General features: G+C 43.2%; 1 pseudogene; it reads left to right on the top strand.

Annotated features, from left to right (window-relative positions):
- The first annotated feature begins 309 nt into the window (after positions 1 to 309).
- LOC128845237 (olfactory receptor 52P1-like) lies at positions 310 to 5,860 on the top strand (annotated as a pseudogene).
- The last annotated feature ends 3,014 nt before the right edge of the window (positions 5,861 to 8,874 follow it).

Below are 8,874 nucleotides of genomic sequence, written 5' to 3'. Positions count from 1 at the left end.
CTCTAGGGGGTGATTCCTTCTTTCCTATATCAAGAAGAGCATAACGGTTACCTATAACCACGGCAGGACGGTTCGGAGTTTTTCTTAATCAGGCATGGGCACCTCTCCTGACAATCCTCTAGTCAGAGCTACAGGGACACCTCCACCAGAACTGCCAAAAAAACTGAAATCTGTTCGGAGACCTTAAAAAACAACAATAACAGTCCCAATGCAAAACAGCACAAGAGGGCATACAAAGCATCAGGGTAGTCAAAAGCTCATATATGTTAAACCCAAGGACAAAACAAAATTCTGTGGTAAAGAGCAACCATGCAACCATCAGTGTGCTCCCAAGACACGCACGGTGTTTCATCATCAATAAACTTGCAGGATGTAAGCTCGTAATTGGGGGAAACAGGTACTGAAAGAGTTTGTCAGGGTCTTTCATGATGCTGATATTGGGCAGGCTTCTTCTTTGGCCTAATTTACCTCACAGAGAATTTAAAAACAGCATAGCAATTTGGCTCTTAGTGGGGTTCAACGACATCTCATGTTGGCATAAATGGATGCCTTTTTTTCAGTAGAAATTGTTAACATACCGATTTTGGTTTTCCTCATCTGTGCACCAGCTGGGATACCTTGAAGCCTCTTGTGTTTCGTGGCCGTGTAATTTTATGTTCTCTGAAAAGAGTTTGTCAGGCTTTTCTTCAAATGCCAGAGTTCATAGATTTTAGCCACCACGTACCTCTTCGCTAGAGCCGTGTTTAAATGCACCAATGGCACTCTCCTCATCAGTATGGGTGCACATCTCCTGCTGCTCGGTTTCTGCACAGATTCAGTATAGCGGGAAGATATGTTTGCCACCCAATCTGACAGGTACCAATGGGAAAAAGAGGCCTCACGGGGGGTAAACTTTTACTTTCGCAATTCCAAAATAATTTGCAAGGGGACCAAATTTGTCATGAACTATATTGGGTGTCCGATAGGGGATTCTTTCATTTTGTTTATGAAAGGGTTCAGGCTGGTAAAATCATAATTGTGGATTTTCTCACCGGAGTTAGGTTTGTAATATAGGTGGATAGCGTTAGTCCTCCCCGCCAAAAAGCATCCCTCGGCACAAGGGGCTGAGGCAACTGGGCTTCATTTAAGAAGTCTGCAAGCTCCCTGTCTGTTTCTATCATCACCTCCCACTCATGCTCCTAGAGGCTCCCCACTACAATACCAAGACGCTTCAGATAGTCAGTCATGAGCTGCATCTCCTAATAAAGAAACTCAAAAGTTGTCCCCATCATAGGGGTCTGTGCTTTTTCACAATAACAGGTGCCAGAGGCATAGAAAAGACACCTATACAACTCAAAGGCTGTTCACACCACATGAACGATGGCATAACTGTCTGAAAAGTAGGGGCCTACATGTAATTCCCCACCCCGTAAAGCGTGCCGTATCTGCATATTTTCTTTGTGAGCGATATACAACTTACACTGAATATAGGAGGTTGAATATCTCTTTTTCTGCCTGTGATAGTTGTCTGGAGGGAGAAGAGCTACTGTGTTAGGCTGCAAAAGCATGAACCTGTACATAGCCTTGCAACAGATTCCAGCGTTATGTACCAGAAAGGATTTCAACACAATTTTATGTCTCTGAATCTACCAGATCATCTCTCTACTATATCCCCTGTCTCTGTCATTTTCATGATCTCTTCTCTGTACAGGATACAGACCTGTCTCAAAATTTTGACATCCTACTGACAGAAGTGGGCGAGTTCTTTCTGCAAGTTGAACTGTTCCGATACCAGTCAAGAAATTTGGCTTTGCCTCTGGGCATCATGCTCTCTATGCCACAGTGCTCCACCCTGGGCCATAGGCCCCATGTAATTTTGGTTTTCTAAAGTGTTAAAGAAATGTGGGAGGTACGCTTTGTAACCTTCAAACCACATCGCCTTCAGGAGCTTGCTAAGCATCATAGACAAGAAGTTTAAAGAGTCTATAAAAAGAATGCCTAGGGTCATAACTTCCACACATAACTTAGTCCCCTGAGTTATCATTTCTATGCACACCTTTTCCTTCAGTAACTGTCTAATGATGAAGTATGCAACATAACCTTTAGAATTGTGCGCTAGGTACGTGTAGTCCCAGAACGTTTTGCCCATGAAGGTCTTAACAAATTTAGAAAGACACTCACCACCCTTAAATTCCAAGGATTTTTTCGGTTTTAGGGACATAGCAAAAATGTCATTGGGCACATGCAATCCCTTCTCCTGCATGCATTCAAAATAATTAAAAAATATACTTTTCTGATTATTTGGCCTTTCTTAGGATATCTTTAAAACACAGGTCGCTGTCTACATTACTGGTGATCAAACCCCGCAGACACTGCTTACAAAGTCTCTCTTTACACCTGTGCCCCTTGTCCATGTAAGACTGACACTTATCACATAAAGTTTTAGACAGGCATTCGACTTGGTTTTTTGGTGCACAGTCAACGTGTCTGCCTAAACTTGGAGCGACAATTCAGTCTACAGCGAGGACACCTCAGCTGCACTCCCACACTGTCTGAGCATGTCTCACTCAAGCAGAGGTGGCAATGATAGCCGCAAGAGTGATCGTGACTGTACACCCTGTGGCAAAACTCACAATATTTTTTTGCAGCAAGCAACTTATTCACATCCAGAACGCCATAATATTGCTCATCATGCCACAGAATGAAAACAAATCTTGGGGTACACTGGGCATCCCATTTCAAAAAAGCCCCATCCGCCTTCCACCACCTAAAGCCCCAATTGTATATTAACTACTAAATGCTATTCAAATGCTTCTACGTCACTGAGCATAATCTTTTTTAGATCCGACCACCCCAGTTTCTCATGCAACTTTCTCGGCCCATCTCACAATTCCGCATCTGTGGGTTTATAGTTGGACGTGATGACCAAGAGTCCTCCCGCAAAACACAGATTGGTAAGATTTAACCACAGGCTTGCTTAAATTAAACTCTAAGGGCCCGTCTTCACTATCTGCCAGATCGGCAGGTAGCCCTCGATCTATTGGGGATCGATATATCGTGTCTAGTGTAGACACGATAAAATTGATACCCCATCGCTCTGCTGTCGACTCCAGACCTGCACCATAGCAAGAGGTTTGAGTGGAGTCCGCGCGGGAGCGGCAGCGGTCGACTCGCCACCGTCCTCACAGCCAGGTAAGTCGACCTAAAATACGCAACTTCAGCTACACTAATCGCGTAGCTGAAGTTGGGTATCTTAGCTTGACCGCCCCCCCCCCCCCCCGTAGTGTAGACCTACCCTAAATGTAACCTAAAGTAATCGTGAGGGGCTATCTTGCTGTTAACGTCTTCGAGAACTAACTGCATTCCTGTGTATGTCTTTAACGACCTGCTGAGCTTAATTGATTTGCTCAAGATAGACAAAACAAAATTCCTCACCATACACCGAACCTCCAATCTAGTTAATTTCCATTACCAACTTCCACTCACCCATATACACATCTGTTTGGGCATCTGAATTTTAAGGGTTACTTTGGGGTTCCTCGATGGGACCATAAGCTGTGTCTTCTATGTCAGACGCTATTACATCAGCCTACATCAGACGACTCTGTGTGTTGACGATGGCTTATCCTCCAGGCCACTTCTCCAATCTGACACAGCGGTTTGGTCAGGCCATTGCTCCCCATGTTCACATCACCTTGTCAAACCTCTATTTCCTCACCCCACCCCATCCTCAACCCTATCATTTTTGGGGTCAAAACCAAAGAGCTTCATGACAAAGTGGGAAAATACATCTTCAAAAGGTGATTGCCGAGGGACAAAAACTATAAACCTGAGTGATGACAGGGGGAAAGACTATTTCCTCGTTAATCAAGGGTGTTCTGTACCAGTTTGGTTGAGCTCACCATTGCAGAAGTTCGCAGTCTGAAAAGTTACTCACACCTAACCTGTTATCCCTGGATCACCAAGCACTGCGAACTCCATTGCTGCATCACCTGATCTCTTTCAGTATCTCCCATCAGACCCTACCTCCGCACACCCCCTCGGCCTTTCTTTGACTTCCAGACCACCAAAAGATACTGCAGCTTTCTGAAGAAAGTTGGTTTTCCATTAAACCATTTGTGAACAGGCTTAATCATCAGTTTGATGAACTGAAGCAATGGTTTCTGACAGACAAAGACAAAGAAAGCAAAAACAATGCTGAACTTCTTTTTTGTACGTATAGTTATCTAGTGAGAAAAATTAACCAGATATTTCTACGTTCAATCCTTCAGGAAGCCTCGATGATGAATGAAGTGTCTCAATTGGATAGTGCTAATACAGGAAAGCTGCTGCAGGAATTGAGGACATTCTACTAGAGCTCATTGGTGAGGGTTGTGAACCAGTGTGTTTTGGATAACTGGACTCTGTTACCCTGAATTTGAGGAGTGTGTACTACAGAACGTGTTCAACCCAATTGCAACCATATGATGTGCACTCAGACACTATGAATTAATAAAATAGAACACCAAATAGTTCAGGGTTAATTGGAAAGCAGGCTTTAACATGCAAGGCCAAAATCAAGTTGGCTGTTCCCACTAAAAAGAGGTGGATAGGCAAGTAAATAAATGAGAAAGAAAAAAGATAAATGGATGGAAACGTTGAGTCTAGATGCCTCTGATATTAGAAGTTTATTGAAAGATAAGAAAAGTGATGATCCAGTAGATGTCACTATGACCTATTTGTTTGTAGAAGTTATAAAAGATTAGCTAATACAGTGTACTTTGGAGGAGTTCTCTGAAGTAATCTTGAGAAATGTTTTTTCTGACACCCTTTCTCCTCAGCAGGTGAGCAACTGGCCACTGCGAACCTGCTGTTAATTATTCAATACCATTCCAAATGTTAGGGACATATCTGGGATGTTCTAAAAATATTGCTTATGTCTGTGTGTGCTTAAATCTCATAAACTGCGGTGTTAGACATGAGCATGCTTACTTGCATTTAATCCATGATCAGACAGAATTGCTGTGTTCCCATTGATTTATTCCTGCCACCGCCTGGAGTGAAATAGTTCTACATTATGGGCTTGTTGGGAAATTTCATTGTTCTGTTTGTTGTAGGCAAAGAGCAGACCCTGCACAAGCAGATGTGCCTGTTGCTCTGCATGCTGGCACTCACAGACATCGGAACGTCTACATCCATTGTGCCAGAGCACTGTGTATATTTTGGTTCAATCTGAAAAGCATTACTGAGGGTGGCTGCCTCACCCAGGTGTTTTTACTTCATCTGGCTTCTGCTATGCACTCAGCCATCCCCGTGACAATGGCATTCAATCACTACATTGCCATACATAACTCTCTGAGATACACCACCAGCCTCACCTATGCACGGATATTTAAGCTAGGGCTCATGGGTTCGATAACAGCTGTTCTGTTCATTCTTCCCCTGCCCTTGCTCCTGAGCAGGCAGCCATTCTGTGCCAATCGCATTATCCCCAACACGTACTGTGACCACATGGCTGTGGTGAAGATGTCATGTGGCGACACCAGAGTCAACAGGACATACGGCCTGGTGGTAGCGTTTTTAGTCATCGGGTTAGATCTGATGCTTGTTGCCCTGTCCTATGGTCTGATCATCAGGGCCGTCCTCAGAATCTCCTCCAAGGAAGCCCACCAGAAAGCCCTGAACACCTGCACAGCCCATATCTATGTGATGCTGATTTCTTGTACTCTCTCCCTATTCTCCACTCTGACGCACCGGTTCGGTAAAGGCATCGCTCCACATGTTCACATCATCTTGGCCAACCTCTACTTCCTCGTTCCCCCCCATGCTCAGCCCTAACATTTAGGGGGTCAAAACCAAAGAGCTTCGTGACAAAGTGGGCAAATACACAGGGAGAAGATAATCGCTGTGGGACACTGACTTTAAACCTGTATGACAAGAGGGAGAAATGACATCTACTTGTTTATCATGGGTGCTCGGTCTGAATTTGGCTGAACTCCGCATTGTGGAAGTTCACAGTCTGAGAATGTCCTCACATCTAACATCTTATCAGTGCATGACCAAGCACTGCAGGTAGGCCTCTGTGTAAATGGGGTAGGAGTGGTGTCTTAGACACATTTGTTAGCCAGTTCCAATGGGGTAGTGCCTTAACTCATGAAAGTTCACTACAGTAGTTCCCCACTTACACTTGGGAACTGGGAGAAATTGATGGGTTGGATGTTAGTGACATGTAAATATATGTGTAACTTGTGAAATCTCCACATAAATGATAAAAGCTGAAATGCGTATCTTTGGGGAGCACACTTTCTGCATAAGGTGAATGGAACATTAATGCACAAGATGGCTTCCCAGAGACTGGTATCACATTAAACCTTTTTTCCTGTACTATTTTATTATGGGGTAAGAGCAGTAAACCTGACATTTTTTATTTGGCCTCTTGAACATATTTCATAACAAATTAAAACTCGGTCAAGCAGGCTTCCTCCCATATTGAGTATTTAGACACAATGAAGGCACCCACAGAAATGATTCTCCTGTGCAAAAATGCCTCAGGGGCTCACTCTGACAAGATAGAGACAAGGGTCACAGCCTATTAAGCCATTTTCATCATAAGCCAACAAGGGAGGGGAGGAGAGACAACCCTCCCTCGCACAGTCTCTGTTGTCTCCCAATCTCAGTGATTAATCGGGGAGGGAACTGGGGAGCCCGGGCCCGCCATCTACTCCAGGCTCCAGCCCAGGGACCTAATAGTAGTAGCTATGGTAGCTGTGTTTTTGGAAATAAGATTTGTACAAATCTCTTGGTCACTTCCCCACAGCAGCGCACATGATGTGGATTTGTACTGCTTAGTTCCTCCAACAGTGCGGCTTCCTCTTACAGCTCCTGACACACGCGCCTCACTGGAGGCTTTTAACTAGTTCCAGCCAGCCCTTGATTGGCTTTAGGTGTCCCAATCAACCTAGCTATCTCCACTGCTTTCTAGAATTATCTTAATTGGCCACAGGTTTCTCGATTATTCTGTAGCAACTGCCATTTGGTTACCATGGTACCAGGGATTTCTTTAGCTTGGGGCTAACATACCTGTTCCTCACTACTTTACTATAAGCATCTGGCCTTGCCCCATCACACCCGACCAGTGTGAAGCCTGACTTCAGAATATGCTTGATTGGAAACTAACCCCAATAAAGATTGCATTGTTTGCACTTTGGACTTCTAGTCTTCTGCTTTTTGTGTATGTGACAGGAACAAGGGGAGAGGGTGAAGGGAAAGCCCTTCAACAAAGGAGTTTTTTATTAACACATCTGTCTATACGTCAAGTAACAAATTAAAGATTTTGTTAGATACCTAATACAGATGGGATTTAAAAAAAGCTACAAGCCCCAGCAGGAGTTCATCAGCATTAGCATCAAAACTACGAGATGAAAATCAAATTCACATTCAAAATCCCAATTTTGGTACTTGTATCCCGATTGAGGGTTGGGTGATGTTTCACACAAAAAATGGCAAAAGACGGTGTTAAAAATAGCCCAAAAGGAGCCCAAAATGTATGTAGTGCAAAAACAAAGATAAGATTATTATATTTTTTATTTCTAAATGCATTCAGTGATAGTTGTCAATGTCCATTTTTTGTATTGAATTAGTTTTTTACCGTTAGTCTCTAGAAGGCAATATTTCATCCTCACTGTCTTCATGAGAAGTACAATGCATCTGCTGTTGGTCATATATCAGCAGTGATCAGTTCAATCATTTCTTTTATTAGTGTAAACTGTTCACAACAGATTTTGGGTCATTGCATATATGCCCTATGAACAGGAATATTTTCTAAAATATCTTGTTGCACAGTTTTGTTTTCATCATGTTCATCTGAGAAAACAATCTCTCAGCTGCAGCATTGCTAAAAGGTACTGACAGCAAGCGAGCCAAGTTCACAAAAGTCTTTGTCCTCAGCGGCATCCATGGGTTCAAGAAATTCAACCCCAAACTGTTCAACTTGGTTGTCCTGAGTATGAGGCCAGTGAACCACAGGTAAAATTCTCCACTGCTGCTTTAACTGTTTGAGGACTCCACAAAACAGTGGCAAAAATGAGGTCTCAGCCAATCTATGTCAGGAAGGGCTGAGTACTGCAAGCGATTCAATCACCTGGATGTTTGGTGGCAATTCCTCTTTTAACAATTTCACAAACTCCAACATGAAATCTCAACACCTACTTTTGACATCTTCAACAACGGGAACAGTTAGTGTGTATTTTGAAAGTTTCAGCTGAAAAGCAGTTCCAAAATCAACCGTGAAAATTGGTAAGTTATTTGACTCAAAGTTGATGTCATAGTTTAACACAGTAGTCCAGTTCTCAAAAACAAACTGTTCCATAACTTTCACCAACAAGCTCCGGTAGAATGTCCTCAATTCCTGCAGCAATTTTTCCATATTAGCACTTTCTAACAGAAACGTTTGGTTTATCCTCAGACTTCCTGAAGAATTGGAAGTAGAAAAATCAGGTAAATTTGGTTCACCAGATCACTGCACATATAATAAAGAACTCCAGCATTGTGATTTCCTTCTTTGTCTTTGGCTATCTGAAAGTGTTGCTTCAGTTCATTGAACAGATCAAGAACCTTGTTCAAACAGGGTCGAATGGAAAGCCACCTAATGTCAGAAATCTGCAGTATCTTCTGGTCATCTGGAAGTCACAGAAAAGCCAAGTAACAGGATGTGTGGTGTGGGGGCTTACAGGTGATGCTGAAAGAAGTCAGGTGATGGTCAGAGAGAGGGAATTTGGCAATGGAGAGAGCAGTGCTTGGTGCTGGAGTGATAACAATGCTGAGCTCAGCCAAACTGGGCCAGAACAGCCCTGATTAACAAGGAGATACCTTTTCTGCTTCTTGTCACACAGGTTTAAAGTCACTGGCACCAGGCAA

This window comes from Malaclemys terrapin, chromosome 1, assembly GCF_027887155.1.
Source record: "Malaclemys terrapin pileata isolate rMalTer1 chromosome 1, rMalTer1.hap1, whole genome shotgun sequence".
NCBI lineage: Eukaryota > Metazoa > Chordata > Testudines > Emydidae > Malaclemys > Malaclemys terrapin.
This window is presented reverse-complemented; position numbering and strand designations above follow the sequence as displayed.